The sequence below is a fragment of the Balaenoptera acutorostrata genome, chromosome 16 (assembly GCF_949987535.1).
Source record: "Balaenoptera acutorostrata chromosome 16, mBalAcu1.1, whole genome shotgun sequence".
Taxonomy (NCBI): Eukaryota; Metazoa; Chordata; class Mammalia; order Artiodactyla; family Balaenopteridae; genus Balaenoptera; species Balaenoptera acutorostrata.
In genome coordinates, this window is record NC_080079.1 from 56,746,981 (window position 1) to 56,765,507 (window position 18,527).

An 18,527-nucleotide genomic window follows, 5' to 3' on the forward strand; every position below is an offset into this window, starting at 1 on the left:
TATAGATGAAGAAACTTTGCAGCAGATACCAGTGGTCATGCAGCTGGAAGTGGTAGAACGTGCACTGTCTTATTACCCCAAACCACGCCTTCAACAGCTCTGTGGTCCCAGCTCTGCCCATCGGAACCCTGTCCATCCTCCAATGCCCAAAGGACCGCCTACACCATGCTGCCTTCCCTGATAGTTCTCCCAAGTGAGCTTTCCCTGCCCAGAACTTCCAGACATTTGGACGGTGTTTCTTTCTCCTTGCAAAATTAAAACTGGGTGCCTGGTTATCTCCAGCTGTGAGACCCTCGTACTCACTCCAGGGACAGCGGGGTTGAGCACAGAGGCTTGGACGGCCCTGAGTGCTCAGGGGAGGCCTGAAATCCTGAGTCTTTTCCCCAAAGGACAGCAGCTGCAGGTGGCCTCAAGGAAAAGATAAGTAAACAGACCTAGGAAGCTGGTGGCTTGGGGTCTGGGGAAACTCCTGGCCAGGGCTGCCTGAGAATCACAAACTACCCTTGGTTCAATAATCCTGTATGTCTTCACTTCTGCTGAGAATATTCTGACTGTTCTGACAGCCTGCCCACACCCAGGCCCAGGAAGCCCAGTGCGTCTTGTCTGGCCCTGCCCTGCAGGTCCTTGCTGCATGCCCCTCTTTGCGTGCCCCTCGGCTTCCCGCCTCCCTCTCTCCTGCATGGAAACTTCGCAAGTGACTGGGGCAGGGCAGACTGGCAGGTTCTGCTGAATGAAGTGTATGCCTGGCAAGTCTGCTGCTGGGACCTCAGGGATGCCTCCAGGTGGGAAAAGCTCTGGTGGTCAGGAGACGCCCAGCACAAACCTGGGGCCACACCTGGCACCGCGGGACGGAAGCAGAGGGTGTTGGGAAAGGTAGGGGCTTCCAAAACCTCTCTGCCCACCTAACATCTCTGAGACTTGGTTTCCTCATTTGGAAAATGGGGGCTATAAACGGACTTCTAGGGGTTGTTCCTTCATGTTTTTTTCTTTTTTCTTTAACATCTTTATTGTTATTGGAGTATAATTGCTTTACAATGGTGTGTTAGTTTCTGCTGTATAACAAAGTGAATCAGCTATACATATACCTATATTCCCATATCTCCTCCCTCTTGCGTCTTCCTCCCACCCTCCCTATCACACCCCTCTAGGTGGTCACAAAGCACCGAGCTGATCTCCCTGTGCTATGCGGCTGCTTCCCACTAGCTATCTGTTTTACATTTGGTAGTGTATATATGTCCATGCCACTGTCTCACTTCATCCCGGCTTACCCTTCCCCCTCCCCGTGTCCTCAAGTCCATTCTCTACATCTGTGCCTTTATTCCTGTCCTGCCCCTAGGTTCTTCAGAACCTTTTTTTTTTTTTCAGATTCCATATATATGTGTTAGCATACGGTATTTGTTTTTCTCTTTCTGACTTACTTCACTCTGTATGACAGACTCTAGGTCCATCCACCTCACTACAAATAACTCCATTTCGTTTCTTTTTATGGCTGAGTAATATTCCATTGTATATATGTGCCACATCTTCTTTATCCATTCATCTGTCGATGGACACTTAGGTTGCTTCCCCTTCATGTCTGTTTATGCCATCCACCCATTCATTCATTTCCTTCTCCCGACAGCTAATGACACTGCCTACTTTGTGCCAGAGAAGGAAGAGAAGGAGAAGGGAAAAGAGTAGGAGTGGATGGGTGGGGAGAGGAGGGCACGGTCAAAGGCCAACATCGCCAGCCTGGATGCTTCCCAAGGGTGTTCGCACACTGTCTAATGCGAGGCGGGCAAGACACAGAGTAATTCTAGGACAGAGTGCTGGAGGGCAGCAAAACGGCGTGTCGAGGGCATCACGCTCTTGAGAAGAGTCTCTCAGGCAGGAGGGCACCCCTCCTGGGCAAAGGCCCAGAGGCTCGTCAGGAGAAAAGCCTCAGACTGAAGAGAAAATGATAGGTGAAATCAGGAGCAGGGGAAAGCTGCGTTCAAGGGCACATGCAGACACATCCCCGGCGAACCCGCCAAAGCTTCACCCAGAGCCCAATCCCAATTTGCTGTGTTTTCAAGGCCAGGCTGGAGTGGCACCTCCTCGGGAGAGCCCTATCAGAGGGGAAAGTCCTCGCTCTCTCCACGAGCACCACCCAGGCCCCGAGGAACGACGTTCACCCAACCTGCTTCTCAGAGGCGCTCCGGCTCATGGTGCACGTGTGTGCCGAGCCACCCAGCCTCTTGATGTCGGGCTTGCGCAATGGGGCAAACTGAGACCAGACAGAAGTTGGCTGTGACTCGTGGCTCACTCCTGCTGGAGGAAGAGGGAAGGGGCTCTCTTCTTTCCAAGCCGTCAAATGAACAATTTCTCCTCTAATCAAGGGGAGAGGTACAACATGGACTAAGGGCACATAATGTGGCTCTAGATTCTGACACAACAGAATGTGTGTGTACAGTGGCTCTGCTATCCACTGAGCTGTGATGCTGGGCAAGAAACTTAGCCTCTCTGGGCCTCAGATTCCTCATCTGTTAAATGGGGATAATGAGTCCCTCCTCTCACAGAGTTGTAAGGACTTAACAAGATTATGCCCACACTGCACTTGCACAGGAAGTGCTTGGTAAACAGGGACTGTCACTGTTCTCACTGGCTCAGGTTTGCTGCCAAGTGCAGACTTGGGGTCTTGCTGGGGAGGGAGGCACTGGATCTCTTACCAAAAAGATGGAGAAAGATCCTGAGAAGATGAATCCTGGCTTCAGGCCCCTTCTGAGGCTGACTGAAGAGCCAGCCCGGTGGGTCTGTTCCCCAGAGATAGGCTTCCTGAGGGTCACACCTGCTCCCAGGAGGGGGGCCCCCAATCCCTCCCCACAGAACGGCCAAACGTGTTGAGCATCCTCTAGGTACAAGCTCTGTGCCAGGGGCTCTCTTCCACACCCACCATGTCATCAGGCCCCATGCGTGGGCATAGCCTCACCCTTCCCAGGGGCCAGGGTCTTGCCCAGAGGGGCACCTGGCTGGGGCTGGCCAAACCAGGGCCCCTGCCACCCACCTGGGTGCTTGCCACTCCCAATGCCGATGATTTAAACGGAATTTTCTGCCAGTGGCCCCTCTTATGGGCTTTGTCTCTTGCCCCTGCCCACTCTGCTTAGGGTGGCAGGGCCCTGTGCTGCCCATCTCAACCTCACCCCTGTGATACCCTCAATCCCAAATCCCCTGCAGCATTCACTGGGTCTGCAGAGGCGCTTAGAAGAGTCCATGGAGGTCCTCAGTCTAAGCCTGCCACCTTGCAGAGGAGGGGACATAAGTTCAGAGAGGGACAGGACGAGAAGCTAGGCCAGCTCTGGTTGGAGGTTAGACTGAGGAGCTGAGGACCCACGCACAAGCCCCCTGTCCCTCCGGGTCTCAGTTTCCTGGTCCGGGCTAACACTGGCTGGAAGATTGGCTGAGCTGACACGACACCCATGGTTGGTGCAGGACTGGGCAGCCCCGTCAGCTGGCCGCTCCACAGGGCAGCCTGGACTCCAGGCCCAGGGCAGGCGGGAAGGTCGAGAGGCTGAAGGGCACGGGCACTCCCGACAGCACATGCAAAACGCTAGTACCAAGTGTTCCTGACGATCCCTGTCCTGGGCCAGGGGCCAGCCCCCGGCGGTCACGCTCCCCAAACAGGCATCCCTCTGGGATTCTGGTCACACGTGGGCCAGGCCAGTCTGAAGTGATGGCCAAGGCCCAGATTTACACATGCCAGACAAAGGAGAGCGCCGTTCTCGCTTGCAAGAGGTAGCGGGTCAGAGCACGGGCACTAACGTCACCCAGGCCTGGATGAAGTCCTACTTCTGTTGCTTGCAAGCCACATGGCCGCAGCCAAGTCCCTGCACCTCTCCCTGCCTCAGTTTACTCACGGTGCAATGGGGAGGGAGAAGGTTGCACTGGGGTAAGGTCGCCCAACCCCTGGCCCTCGGAGGAGCCAGGCCACGGGAGCTCATGCTATTTGCAGGGACGCCAGCCCTCCCTGCAAGGGCAGCCCAGTTGTGGTCTGCAGGGTCGCTGCTGGGAAGGCTGGGGAAGAAAAGGATTGCGGGGTGTATTAGTCATCAAACTGCATTCTGCAGCCTGTCCCAAGATGCTCCACTGATGCAGCCGCCCAGGGAAGCTTGACTGGTCTCACCGGATCTTGCTAACACCGAGGGGGGGCTCCAAGCCTGTTTTTGGCTCGTACCCTCCCTGACCTGGGCAAGTGCCTCCCGATCCCTTGAAGCCTCCATCTGCCATCTGTAAAGTGGCATTAGTGCCTGTCTAATGTCCTGGGTTGCTGGGAGGAGTCTAGGAGGTGGAGGATGGGGCCAGGTCTGGAGATGGGCTACGAGGAGGTTCCCTGTTCTGTTCACTGCCTACCTTGGCTGCTCCGGCCTTCCTGGGCAGCCCCAGGGCCCAGCCCTGCCTGAGCCATCACACACCCAGAGAGCGTCCCAGGGCCCCTGCCAGGAGGCACTGAGGACTCCTAGGTGCTTCCCAGCTGAGGCCGTCAGGACCAGCCTACGATGCCCCTCCTTCTCCCGTGAGGCTGAGGTCTCTGTGCGTTCTTTAAGAAAGGGGCTCCCTCAGCCCAGCAACTTGGTGGGATTCTTGGGGGAGCCACCCCCCACCTGCCCATCAATCCTTGGGACTGACAGAAGCTGCCCTCTGGGACTGGACCCCTGGACAGGCCAAGGCCAGCCCCACAATGGTGTCTCCTTCCTGTCGCCCACAGCACCCAGCACAGGACCTGCCCCCAGAATGTTCGAGCAGTGATGAATGGATGAATGAATGAGCAGTGATGGGAGGGGTGGTGTGAAAACAGATTTAGATCAGAGAACACAGCAGCTGACACTTGCACAGTGCTCACCACATCCATCCTCGGCCCGGCTCTAAGAGGCACTGGCTACGCTGGTTAACCCATTAGTCCCCACGGCGATTCTATACAGCGGTAAGGTCCTCCCCATTTCACAGATGAGGAAACTGAGGCTCAGAGACAAGAAGTCACTTGCCCATGGTGTTAGAAAGTGGCAGAGCTAGATCCAGTGCAGGCCCTGGGCTCCAGAATCCACATGCTGGTCCACGGTGCTGCCTGGGGCGGGGGCCCTGGGGAGGGTGGAGAGAGCAGGCCGGAGGTTCCCACCCAGGCTCCAGGCCCTGCCCCAGGGATTTAAGTGGTCTGGGGTGCGCTATCTTTCAAAGCTGCCCTGGATCTCATGTACAGTAAGAGCTGAGAAACCCTGGGCAGCCCCACCCTCACTCTTCAATCGGAGAAATGGTGGCTCAGGCAGGGAGGGGACATGTCCAAGGTCACCCTGAGTGTTGGGGGAGCCTGGGACCTGGAGTCCAGCTCCTCTGACTTCTCCATCGTGGGCTTGGAGCTCTTGGAAATAGCACTGTGGCCCCAGCAGAGCAGCCCACAGGCGCAGACGCGGGTGGGAGAGATGAGGCAGACAGACGCAGGGAAGCCAGAACAGCACGCAGCCAGATGACACACAGGCCCAGCAATTCCTGACTCACGGCCACCCATCCCGTGACTCCACCCACCGCCAGTGTCCCCACCCTGGCTCACACTCCACAGCCCGCTGCAACCTCCAGAGTCCCCTCCCATTTAGGACCAGAAAGCCACAGAGGGAGGAAGGAGCGGCGGGGCCCCACCCAGAGCTGGGTGGGAAAGCCAGACAACCCGAGCCGGGAGGGGGCGGGGGTGGTGGACTCCGGGACACGCAGAGGAAGAGGCATAAGCACTGCCCCTGCTCCTCCCTGCCGTGCCCACACTCCCAGCCTGTGCTGGCCAGCGCCCTGTGGACCACGCGCCCAGGAGGAAAGCTGGAGTTGACACCCACCAGGGGCAACTTTCTTAGCCACGTGACTCCCTTTGCATCGGGGCCCCACACCTGGAAGGGCATGTTAGGTTTTTTTGCTGCCAGGTTCCTCTCCCCAAGGATGCATTACTCCTCTGGCCAAGGACTTCAATGGCTCCCCATTGTCTACGAGGTCAGCTCCAACTCTTCACCCTCATACTCAAGGCCCCAGCCTGACTCTGACCCATAACGTCTGGGCTCCCACCTCGGCACCCTGCCCACATTAATCCTGCTGCCAGGAATGTCCCCGTCCCTGTGGCCTGACTCACTGGGAAGGAAATTCACACCTCCCCCGAGGAGCCGCGGGGGTCAGACACTGTGTTCCCAGACCCTCAAGGACTCCTTACAGCTCCCTATGCCACTGGCTCTGAAAGGCCCATTTGACAGACGTGGAGGCTGAGGCTCAGAGCGGCAACATGTCCAAGACCACTGGAGGCTGAGTTGTCACCACACAGCGCAGGGGCTTGGGTTGCTTGGACCTATGGTCTTCCCTGTTGCTAACAAGCTTTTAGCTGGTCCACAAGGTCAGGGTGACCCCGAGTCTGTTAGCTCACCCAATGCCATGGCGACTTGGGTCTGCTCACCTTGGCATCCTGACCCTCCCCCTTCATCCTCCTTTGGGAACAGGCTGTAACCCCTGATACTGGGCTGGGCTTAGGCTGCGGGTACCTGGTCGGGGGAGGTGGGTCAGAGAAGCTGTGCAGCACAGCGGCCAAGAGCACGGGCTCTGCGGTCAGCTGCCCGGTTCAATCCCAGCGTAACCACCCTGGGCAGGTCGATTCACCAGGCTGTGCCTCAGTTTCTTCCTCTGGAAATGGAGACAACAGGAGTAGTGACCTCAGAGATGCTGTCACAGTGAACGTGAATTCCTGTAGATAAAGGATCGGAGCAGCACCTCCACAGAGTGCTACAGAAGTGTTTGCAGCTCTTAGTATCGTTGCCCTGTTCCTCCCTGCACCTTACACTCAACATCACAACCAAAGGAAAACTGAAATCCTCAGAGCACCTACCAGGAGGGAGGAGGAGGGCTGGAGAGTGGCAGGAGAATCTGCCCCTCGGCACTGCACCCTCCCCAGCTTTCGGCCCACAAGCTGCCACCCTGGCCCATCTGCCTGAGCAGGGCAGAGCAGAGAGAGCTGGCATGTTCCACCTCTCAGGTCCTGGGAGGAGGGAGGAGGGAGGAGGGAGGAGGGAGGAGGGAGGGCTCCTGCCCAGGCACAGATGCCCAGCTTGCCCCTGTGTCGTCAGTGGGATGACCCAGATAGGGGTGATGCCAGCATCACTACCCGCATCGCCCATGGCGACACTGGCAGCCACTCACGTGTCACTCCCTGCTTGGGGGCCATCACAGACACTGTTCCCCACTGGGCTGGATGTAGAGATATCTGAGATGCATTGGGGGTGGGGGGGGGGATCTGGGGCAGTTAACCCCAAACCTGGTTGTCCTTATAGGGTATAGATTCATCCTACCTCCAAACCCTTTATCCCATGGGATGCTCATAGCTGGGCAAAGCTTCTTCCTCTCCCCTTTCTACCGATGGGGCCCAGAGTGGGTGAGTGACTAGCCCACGTGCACCAGCAAGCCGGTGGTGGATCCCAGACAAAAACCCTGCTCTCCAGGCTCCCAGGCCTGGCCCCACTATGCGGTTTCTCTTGCCAGGGCCCTAAAGGTGACTGATCATCTAGGAGAAGATAAGTCACCAGCATGTGTGGGTGAAGGACGGTCAGGGACCCAGAGCTTCCACCAACGGGAGGCCCTGGGAGGGGGTGAAAACAGGTCAGAGGCAGGGCAGCCGCGAGCCTGAGGTCCAGCTTCCTTTCTCAAGAGGGCATGATTCCTGGCAGCAGCTCCCACGGGAAACAGTAGAAGCGCCACCCGCGGGAAACACGGGGTGGGACAAAGGGGGTGCCGGGCAGGGTTTCCTGTTGGGTGGGTGACCTGTGTGCCTGTGGCCCTGGGACCAGGCCAGGGCTGGGTTTCGCCTCATCCCTGGCTCAGGCCCAGGCCACCCTGAGTCCCATCCTCCAGGCCTGCCCTGGCTTCCTGTCTCACTGGCCCCGCCCAGACCAGGAGAGAGCAGGGCCCTGTGGAGGCTTCCTCAGAAGCACCAAACTTTTCTGGGGCAGGAGTGGGCAGCTGTCCTGGCCTCTTCAGTGGTCTTTGGCCTCTGACCTCTAGACCTCCAGCTATTTGTTTTCTAGCAAGAGGCCTTGACAAAAAAGCACTACTGGGTTTTATTCTGTGCCAGAACTTCAGGCACAGCTGAGTAGAGGCTGTAGGAATCAGCCCTTCCCTGGGGATCAGATCACTGTCTTCCCCCACTTCGGGCAGAGTCACTTTCAAGGAGCCATGCCAAAGCGACCAGGACAAGGGGAGAAGCTGAACAAGGATGGATCTCAGGCCTCAAAGGCAGAACTTCCCAAGGGTCAAAGACGAGGGACAGTGTGGTACCTCTGCAGAAGCTGTGGCATCCCAGCCGGGCCGGGTAGTCCCCATGCCAGGGATAATGTAATGTCAAACCATGGGAGCAGCACCCAGAGCAAGACACCTTCATCCCCCCACCCCAGTTTTGGATGCCTGGATCCTTAAAAGCGTCAAGTTCTGGGTGGGATGGGAACTCGGTCCAGGGGCTGTGGGACCACCCATGGTCTCCTGGTGAACCCAACCCATTCCGTGTGCCTCAGGAGCTGGGGACTCACCTGTCCACAGGAGAGGATGTGGTGGGAAAGGAGAAGTTAGTGGCCTGGCCCAGTGAGGGGGAAGAGGTTTGAACAAAGGCCCTCAGCCCAGGGCACAGGCTATGGGAGAAGCATCTCAGGTCTCTCTCAAGGTTGCTTGGCAAACCGGCGACTCAGAAAGCAAACAGGCCAGAAAGTGCGGAGGGCCCACCATGGACAAAGGCCTCTTGTAGCTCAGTGTTGGGGAGGAGCGCGAACAGGAGGTGGTCTGGGCTGACTGGGGCTGGGCCTTGCCTGAGATCACCCTGGGGACAGGAATGGAGCTGGGATCCAGGTCTCCTGCGTGCTCCGTGGGCAGCCCAAGGGCCTCCCCAGGGGCTGTGCTGGGAAGGTGGGACTGCTCACTTGGGCAGGGGCTGACTTTGGCCTCACCTCGGCTGCCCAACGCAGGACACTGATGACATGTCCACACTGGTCCAATCAAACAGGCCCTGATGGGGCTGTCTGCGGGCCCAGCCAGATGCTCTTCCTGGAAGCAGTGAAGCTTGGGAGGGACTAGGTCAAGGAGGCTAAAGCCTCAGGTCTGTGGGCCTGAGGTGGGCAGGGTAGAAAACAAGCCAGACTACAGCCTGGTGGGCGGCCAGGGCACCAGTTACCAGGGAGAGTTACTGAGACAGCGATGGGGCAGTAGTGAGCCTCCTGACCCTGGGGGCATGCAAGCTGAGGCTGGAGATACACAGGCTTTAGAACCACCTCTGGCCAGAATCCACATTCAGTCATGGGTGGCAGGATGGCTGGCCTGTGTCACCAGCTCAACCAGTGGCCACTCCACCTCCATCCCTTTTCTGGATTGGAATTTTCCAGCTGTATCAGAATGGCCTTGAGCTCATTAGCCCATGGGACCCTTACAGGTTGAACACCCCCAAATCCTATCACAACAGAGACAAGGTCTGACAATGCTCTGTGTGGCCCTGATGGCAGCTCTCTGTGCCCCTCATCCCGGGCACCTAGTAGAATCGGCCTCAGTCCATCCAGGGAAAGTATGCCTAAGCTTCCCCAGAACCTAGGGCAGCCTGTGGGGTCAGTCACACCCTGATCCCCACCCAATGGCTGCCTCTCCCTGGGCCTCAGCCCACCCTGAGACGTTGCTGATGTCAGCTTGGCAGTGAGCATCTCCAGGGCCAGGAATGTGCTTTGTATTGAGCACAGACCTGGCACAGACTTGGTTGCCAGGAAATGTTTGTCAAAGGAAGGAGAGACAGAAGCAGCAGGGAGGAAGGGAGATAAACAGACACTTGAACCTAGGCGGGCTCTCAAAAGCACTGCCCCCAAGGCCACCATAGCCCTCCTCCTCCTCCAGGACCTGGGGGACTATGCCCTCTATAGCTAAGACACAGCGCTCAGGTCAGGTAAACATGGAGCAAGGCCGAGGGAGGCCCTACTCAGGGCATTCCCTTGGGCTCTGCTGCCTGGGTGGGCTCGGAGAAGGCCCTCAGATGTCCAGGCTCAGGGCCTCTGCACTCTGCCCCCATCTGCTCTGGAAGCCTGGCTCTGACTCCAGCCTCTCTGGAGGACAGGGACCCTCGCCCCAGCTGCTTGGCCCCCGAGGGACTAAGTGATGTCTCTCAGCTCCCCCGAGGTCCCCTGCCCAACGCTGAGGTTTCATCCTCCTGGAGAGGCAGTGTGGTGGGACATGGCTGCCTCATGACACGAGCACAGGGTCTTTGCAATGAAAGGTGATCCTGTCCATCCAACAGGAGGAAAATATGTCACAGGTATGGAGGGCCAGAGAGGTCCTGGAAGACCTGGTGTGTGGACAACCCTACCCCCTTGCCTAGCCCAGGTCCCGGCACACAGTAGGTGCTTAATACCTATCTGCTGAATTAACCAATGGCTTGCTGGATGCATGACAATGGGCTGACCTGGGCTCTCCTGCTGAGGGGCCAGGACTCAGCAACACGCTCTAGGGGACATCACAGGGGCTGCTGCATCCACATGTGTCCCTCTTTGGCCTTTTTGAGCTGCTCCTGGACAGAGGATGCCCTCCCTGTTTCAGGGCTGGGCGTGTTCTCTGTAGTCAGCAAGCCCAATATCTTTTCTTGACAGATGGAGGTAGGGGAGGTCCAGGGAGGGTAGGGGGTCAGAAGCAGTGGCCATTCCCCAGGCCAGGCCTCCCCACACCAAATCCAGAAGCCCGAGAACTCCAGGACCTGGCTCAGGGCTGCCCTCTGACCACTGCCCCTACCAGTGTGGCCCCCTCCCCTGGCTGCCTGGCTCAGCCTCCTGGCTGCAGCTGGCCTGGACTGCTTACTTAGACAAACAGGGAAGGCAGCCACGTGACTGGTTAAGGTTTCCTGGACCAGGGACACACACACACACACACACACACACACACTCATACACACACACACACACACAGCCACTTGCGGCAGGTCAGGTGATCATGCGGCCCAGCAGGCCGGGACTGGGCCAGCTCAGGTTTCCCTGTGTCTGAAGGACAAGGGACCGGGCCTGCCTTTCTTCACCCAGAAGAATGCCTTCTCCAAACACTTGTTTTCTGCTGCTTCCTGGACGAGTCAGGGACGTGCTGGATGGGAATAGAGCAGGGGGGGGAGGAGGGGAGAGAAGGAGGGGCAGCGCCCAGCCCTCGGCCTTGTCTGGTGTTTTCCTTCCGCCCTCCCCACCCAGAGGGCAGATGCCTGCTGGGAAACTGTGACCGCCCAGCTGCTGCCGGCAGGGAGAATCCCAAAGCCCAGCGTTGGATGTAGGGAAGGAGGGGAGCCGGGGCTCAGAGGGGAGTCTCCAAGTGAGTTAGTGACAGGTCTGTCGGGGTCTGGTACCCGGAGCAGCAGTTTTGAAGCCAGAGTCCATGGTCTGGCCTGGGGGGCATCCAGGGTGGGAGAAAGGGTGGGGGGAAGGGGGTGTCTAGTCCAACTTGGTGGGAGCAGCTCTGCCTTTACTCTGTCATTTGGGAAAGGTCTGGGGGCCAGGGTCTCGAGGGCTCTTCCAGCTTTGGGGGTCTGTGCCTCAGATGCTCCCTGAGAACAGCAGGCCTGTTCATCTTCACAGCCCCGAGACCAGCCCTCTAAGGGAGAAGGAGGCCACATCTCTTGGCAGGCAGGGCTGACACCTTGCTCCGGGGGGACAGCCACCAGCTCTGTGGGGGTCTGCGGCTGGCTCCCACCCTGCCCTGGCCTCAGGCCTGACCTCCATCACCCCAGTGGCACAGACACCCACTGCAGAGGCACCTCAGGAAGCCCACAGAGAAATAAGGGGTGTGGCCAAGAGTTCTCAAATGAAAGCCAATTCCGACCAGGCCCCCTCGCTAAGCTAAGCCCTTTTTCATATATTATCTTACTGAATCCTCACAACCCTACAAGGTAGGTAATGTTGTCACCCTACTTTACAGATGAGGGATCAGCAACCTGAAGGTCACACCGTTAATAAGGGGCAGATCAGGACCTACACACAGATCCAGCACCCATGCTCTTAACCAGTTCCCACCGTACCAGGGCCAGGCCCCCAGCACCAAGCAGGAGAGAAGGAGTGATGGAGAAATGGAAAGAGAAGGAAGATGGGGGAGGTGACAAGGGGAAAGAGGGCAGGAGGGAGGAGGGGAAGCAGAGAGAGGGAGACAAAGCCAGAAAGAGCAGAGGGAAACAGGAAAGGGAGAAGGAACGGCTGCAAGAGGAAGAAGGGAAGGAAGAAGAGGAGGTGGGAAAGATTCACAGGGAAGGGGCAGGGGATGAAGGAAGCAGGAGCAAAGGAGGAAAGACAGACAGGGGTCAGGGAGGGAGTGGACCTTGGAAAACCAAGAGACAGAGGGAAAGCAAACCTGCCCGCCCGAACATTAAATACCTAACAGGAGATGACAAATCAAATGGGAATTACTGCGGTAAAAACATAATTAGAAACTTGATTGAAGTTAAACAGAATTTACATAACACTGCAAATTAACTTTACACGGAAACTATTCACTGGGAAGGCAATGAAAAGGCATTTCATTAGTAATCTATATTTAAACAATAGGCACAATGGAGCCTTCCGATGAGGAACTTGGTGCCTTCAACCAGAGAGAGTGCCAAAGGCTGCAGGAGAACAGAAAGGAAGTGGGTGGGGTCCAGGATGGGATCCTTGGGCCTGCACACGGTGGGGTGGAGCTGGGTGGACACAGTGGGCCAGATCAGATTCTGGTATAGGTTCTGCCCTTGGCTTGCTGTGTGCTCCTGGGCAAGTGTCTTACATTCTCTGGGCCTCTGTTTCCTCATCTACAAAATGGGAATGTTGAAGAGGTGGTTTATATGAAGGTGCATGCAAGTCTGGATATTCTAGGAGAGCCTGGGAGATGGTAGAAGGCAGCGCTGAGCGTGGGCTTGGGGTTCGGATGGACCCGGTTCAAAGCTCCACCCTGCCACTTATTAGCTGTGGCATCATGCAAGCTTCTTCCTCTCGGGCCCTGGTTTACCCATCTGTTCAATGGAGATAAGTCCACGCCCGCTAGATGCCACCCAGGCAGTGGAAGGATTTAGGGAGAGATTGGGTAGGGGCAGGCTTAAAGGAAAGTGAGTCTAAAGGCACAGGATTACTTGGCCCGTCCGCCTGGCACACTTAATTAGATTACCCACAGCCTCCTGCCACCGGCCTGCCACAGAGCCGTGCATCATCAGAGCGGCTTCCCATGGCTCCCCCAGTCCCCATTCCGGAGTCAGAGGCACACCTCCCTGAGGGACGATGGGGGTCACCAAGTCCCTGCCAGGCTCCATCCTATACTCAGTACGGAGAAGTCTCCGGGGCCTTTGCCACATCCCAGGCACATCGGGCTGTGTTCGCTGGGGCAGAGGGGCTGGCCTGTGCCCCTGCAGCCTGCTGGCCCGCCACATGCTCTCCCCCCACCTCCCATCCCGCCTCACAGCCCAGTTGAACCCTTGCCCAGCCTCCGGGCAGCAGCTGCTCTCTGCAGCTTTCCCTGACCGAGCCGTGGCCATTCTCTGCACCGAGAGCTGAGTACTGAGTGTGAAACACCACAGGCGCACAAAAGGCTGACCCTGCCCCAGCCAAACACACGCGCGTTTGCCCACTAGAGGTAGTGAGTTCCTCTGCTCTAACTGAGTGTGAGCGGGCAGCTCTGACACACTCATAGTCCAGGAAGTTTCGACAGTTTCTTTTAAGATAAAGGATCCAGGTAGCGCTTAGAGGTTCAATAGGAAGCTGTTGGGTGCCCTTCCCCTGCTGACAGCTCCTGAGCTGCTGCCTTGAGCCCTGTGTTTTCAGACAAGTGCTCTGGGCAAGGGGGAGGTCTCAGGGGCCCAAGAGCCCCAGAGGGACGGTGGGAGGTCAGGAGAGGTAGGCGAAGCTTCTTGAAAGAAAGTGCAAAGTGCACAGACATCAGCTGAGACCAGGGAGTGCCAACCAGGGTGACAAGGAAGGTCCCCAGACATGGGGTCATTTATTATACAGCCCTGCCAGACACCCATGGGCCCTGGCCTCTGTGTGGCCAGGTGTACGGGGGGAGCTGCTCTGGTCCCTCCTCCCTCTCCACCACCCCTCTCCAAATATGGCTCTGTTATTGAGGCCTCTGAGCCTTTGTTATGCTGTTCTCTCTACCTGGAGTGTCCTTTCCCCGATTTGCCAGCAAAATCTTCCTGGTTCACGAAGAGCCTGTTCCCTCAGCTCTCCTCCTCCCTCCTTGGCTGCACCTTCTCCATCTCCTTTACTGCCTCCACCCCATCTTCCCTCCCTCTAAGGGCTGGATGCCCTGTGACTCAGACGCAGGCTTCTGAAGCGCTCTCTCTGCACTCACTCCCAAGATGACCTCATCAGCCTTGTGGCTTGCGACACCATCTATACACAACAGCTCCCACATTTATATCTCTAGTCGGGACCCCTCTCTGCCTCTCAGACTCATATATCCAATTGCCTTCTCAACCTTTCCACTTGGATGTCTCAAATGCATCTCAAACCTAACGTGTCTAAAACACAGCTCCTTGGCTGCCTTCAGCCCTCCCTGCCATCATCCCCGGCGGAGAAAAACAGCTACCTCTGTTCTCCCGGTGGCTCCTGTCCCAAACCCAAGAGGCTTCCTGGACTGTCCCCCCTTCCCTCATCCTCCACGTCTAACCCACCCACAAGCCTGTCTGCAAGGTCTTTGAAATACAGTCAAGACTTTGATGCTTTCCACTGCTTTCCCTGCAACCCTAGTCCAAGCCACCACCACCTTCTACCTGGATGCGGACAACAGCTTCTCAGCCATCTCCCTACTCTCCTCTTGTCCGACTACATGAGCGGGTCCCCCAGGATCTGATTTCCCCTCTTACCTCTCACTTCCCTCCAGCCACATGCCTCCCTGCTACTTCCATGAACGTGCCAAGTGCACCCCGGTTCACTCCTTCCTTGCATTCATGTCTCTGTTCAAATGTCACCTTGTCAGAGGTCTTCCTTGACCATCCTTCGTCAAAGAACACTCTACTCATCCTGTAGTCTCTGTTTCTTTTTTTTTTTTTCTTGGCTGCGCCGCGCAGCTTACAGGATCTTAGTTCCCTAACCAGGGACTGAACCTGGGCCCTCCGCAGTGAAAGCACAGAGTCCTAACCATTAGGCAGCCAGAGAAGTCCCTGTAGTCTCTGTTTCTTTAGTGCCTAATTTCCCTTCTTAAAACTTGGCACCATCTGACACGATATATCACGTTTTAGGCATTCATTGTCCATGTCTCCTCATGAGAATGTAAGCGCCACAGGAAAGGGAGTTTTGTCAGTTTTATTCCCTGAGGTGTCTCCAAAACATCAAGTGGTTCCCAACAGGGAGACTTTCTCAATAAACAATTAGGGCATGAATAAATGAACAACGCCACCTCCTCTGGGAAGCACTCCCTGAATGCCTGCCTGCATTACCAGCACGTGGCCCCTCCTCCCTTCCTCATGCAGTCTCAAACACTACAGGGGCCTTGAGCACTGACCTTACAGAATTGAGCCCGGCTCTGAGATCATGTATCAACCTCCATCGCAGAGTGCACCATCTCCAGGGCAGGGCTGGATCTGATTCATCTTCAAAACCCAGCCTTTAGTGCAGGGCTGGCCTGGTATAAGAGCCAGTGTGTGTTTGATGTGTGAATTAAGGAGTAAATGGACGGTTGGAAGAATGGGCAGATAGATATTGACAAACGAATAAATGGATGGATGGATGAGTGAATGGAAGGATGGCTGAGTGGGAGGATGATGGATGGATGGATGGATGGGAGGATAGTTGGACAGGAGGGAGGTTGAGTGGGAGGATGTACAAATGAATAGATGAGTGGATGGATGATGGGTCGATGGATGGATGGATGGGTCCCACCATGGGCACACCATAAAGACTGGTGGTTTATTGGGCTCAACAGCCAGACTTCCCTGGCCAGACCAGTGTAGTGTAGTAAAAGCATAGAGGCTGACAGAGCGAATAGGATAAAGCTGAGCTGCTACGGTGTGGCCAGAGCTTGCTATGTGAACCCCCGCAGGCCCATTAACTTCCCTGTGCCTTGGTCTCCTGGTCTGAAAATGTAGATGATAATTCTTGCCCAGAGCTGCCAGGGAGATCACTCTGGAGTTTCAAATCCTGCCACAAAGGAGACCGCAGCCACAGCTCCAGTGAGACACATCTCCAGCCAGGGCTGCCTTGGAAAATCCTCCCTTCTCAAACCCTGTCTGGCCCTGCAGATCCTGTGGCCTTAATGCTATACCCCCAAGGGCTAGGACCCTTGGCTATGCCCCCAGAGTTCAAACTGAGCCAGGTTGCAAAGATGGCTTAACTCCAAATAACAAGGAGGCCCAAGTGATTCACAGAATCCTCGAGAATTGGAGTCAATGGAGGACCCATCTTAGAGACGGACAAACTGAAGCCCAGAAGCATTTTGTGCTGGACACACACAAGGCATTACAGAGAAGCCCTGAAGCCCAGGGCAAGAAGGGCTGGGCGAAAAGGCTGATAACCCTTGGCTCTGGCCCTGCCCCATCACGACTGGTTGCCCCACCTCGCCCCGGCCAGGTTTCAGGTGAAGGGGGCAGTGCAGCCCGGGCATCAGGGCGTCGGGGGTCCAGTGTTACCTTTCTAGGTCTGGCAGCTGAGTGATGGACGGCGGCTCTAATCCTCACACCCCTCGCAGCATTGGTCTGATGCCAACGGGCCTCGTCCTCCTTGTCCTGGGTACGCAGGGAGAGAGACAGGACACGTGTGAGTGGCCAGGGGCACAGGCGGCAGTCCACTCCCTCCCACCTCTGTCCCCACCGGCGGGCTAATCTTGGTGGCCTCTTGGGCCACTTAAGCACGCCCCGGGATGCCTGATTTATCGGAGACGGCTGTCTTTCCCACCCTGCGGTGCTCCAACTGGCAAGCCAACTCCTCCTGGTGGCATTCTTTAAAAAAATGTGCAATCTATGTAAGTTTTGTTTTTTCTGGGGCTCGGAGGCTTTGTGCTGTTGTCTTTTTCTTCCTGGTGAGAGAGGTAGAAAGCCAGGGCCTTCCTGTGCGGCCCCAGGCACGGTGACAGGGAGAAGCTGTCGGGGGTATTTTTAGCCAGGCCTCTAAGCCCTCGGTGTTCTCTCTGCACCATGCCTGGCTTCGGGGAATTATCTCACACGGCCGGCCGGTCGGCAGCCACTTCCAAAGCCACTCTTTGACCCCTGCCTGAATTCTTTCCTCGTTATGAATTGTTCACCAGATCTCTGACCAACATTTGGAGTCATTTTATGTGTGTACACCTCCTCGGAAAACCAGCTCACTCCCCGCTCATCCCCTCCTGCCTGTGGGGCTGGACGGTTCGCTTAAAACTGAGGCCCAGAGTCCTAGAGGAGGCCCAGGAACAGAGTTTAAAGCAGAAAAGAGCCCCGGTGTCCCCCAAACTTCAGGCCTTCTCCTATGCCCTTCAGGACTCTTGGTCTGAGCTGAGTCCTGTCCATATGATGACTTAATTAATACTTGCCTCTACTTCCATGCACTTTTTTTTTTAGCTCTAATGAATCTGGCCTTGTCCAAAGGGAACATATCTGTGAAATCATTGGTTTGATGTGCTAGTTATATATTTCTAATATACCTTAATAAATATACAACTAATGAAACAAACTTCTATGTTCTTTCGGGTACTAATTCTAGAATCGTGTCACAGGTTACCAGAGTTATGTGGGCCAAGCTCTGGCAAACTCACTATCGTTTATCATCCCTCTCCTTGCACGGAAGGAGAAAGAGGCGTGGGGGAGGGGTGGTTGGCCAGAGGAGTCCAAGAATAGGTTAGCAAATAAGGCCAAGGGAGGTAAGGGGGTCAAAAACATGGTATGCTGGAAGCTCTTCCTACTGTCCTTCCCAGCACTGGGCGAGACCATTCCTTTCCCCAAATGTGAATTTTGCTGTGAGAATCTAGGTGGACGGGCACAAGGTATGAGGTATTTGGTCTCAGGATGGGTCTCATATTCCAACGGAGGGCTACAAGCTGTGCAGAGGCCCAGGGTCCAGGCATCCTCTGCTCCTCTTCCCAGCAACTTCTGAGGCCTCTGGTTCACCTCCGCCCCCTTCCACCAGGCTCCTCCAGGCTGGCGTTGGTCAGCAGGGGCTAGAAGCTTAATCCCTTCTCCAGTTAAGATGTGGAAGCACAGAGCACACCCCTGAGCCCCGCAGCCTAAGCTCTTGCTCCTCGGCTCCCGTGGGCTCTTGGGTGGCCTCTGGCACTCTCTGGGCCTGGGTCTCCCCATGTGTGCCTTGAGGGGTAGACCCTGGTGATCCTGGAGGCCCTGCCTCACAGCTCGGGGGCTTCACTGAGCTTCTCCATTTTCTCCAGCTCGGGGACCCCTGGCTGGGCCCTGGTCCCATGCCCCAGCTGCCCGCCCCTCCCACCCAGAACAGGATGTGGGTGTCAGGAGGTGAAGGAGAGTGTAGGGTCGGGGTGGGGAGTGGCCTCAGGACTCGACTTCCTGCAGCCTGATCGGTTTACCACAGTCAGTTGGGCCCAGGACCGCACAGCTGTGAGTTATAAATGTC

General features: G+C 56.5%; 1 protein-coding gene across 5 annotated transcripts in view; it reads right to left on the minus strand.

Annotated features, from left to right (window-relative positions):
- ZMIZ1 (zinc finger MIZ-type containing 1) overlaps window positions 1-18,527 on the minus strand; it is a 233,972-nt gene that overhangs the window by 149,883 nt on the left and 65,562 nt on the right. For 4 of the 5 annotated variants that reach the window (XM_057531059.1, XM_057531061.1, XM_057531062.1 and 1 more), the window contains exon 3: window positions 16,604-16,699. The gene's annotated coding sequence lies outside the window, so the exon portion shown is untranslated. Of the gene's footprint in view, window positions 1-6,518; window positions 6,658-16,603; window positions 16,700-18,527 lie in introns of all 5 variants that reach the window. The other variant, XM_057531058.1, reaches the window with a different exon arrangement.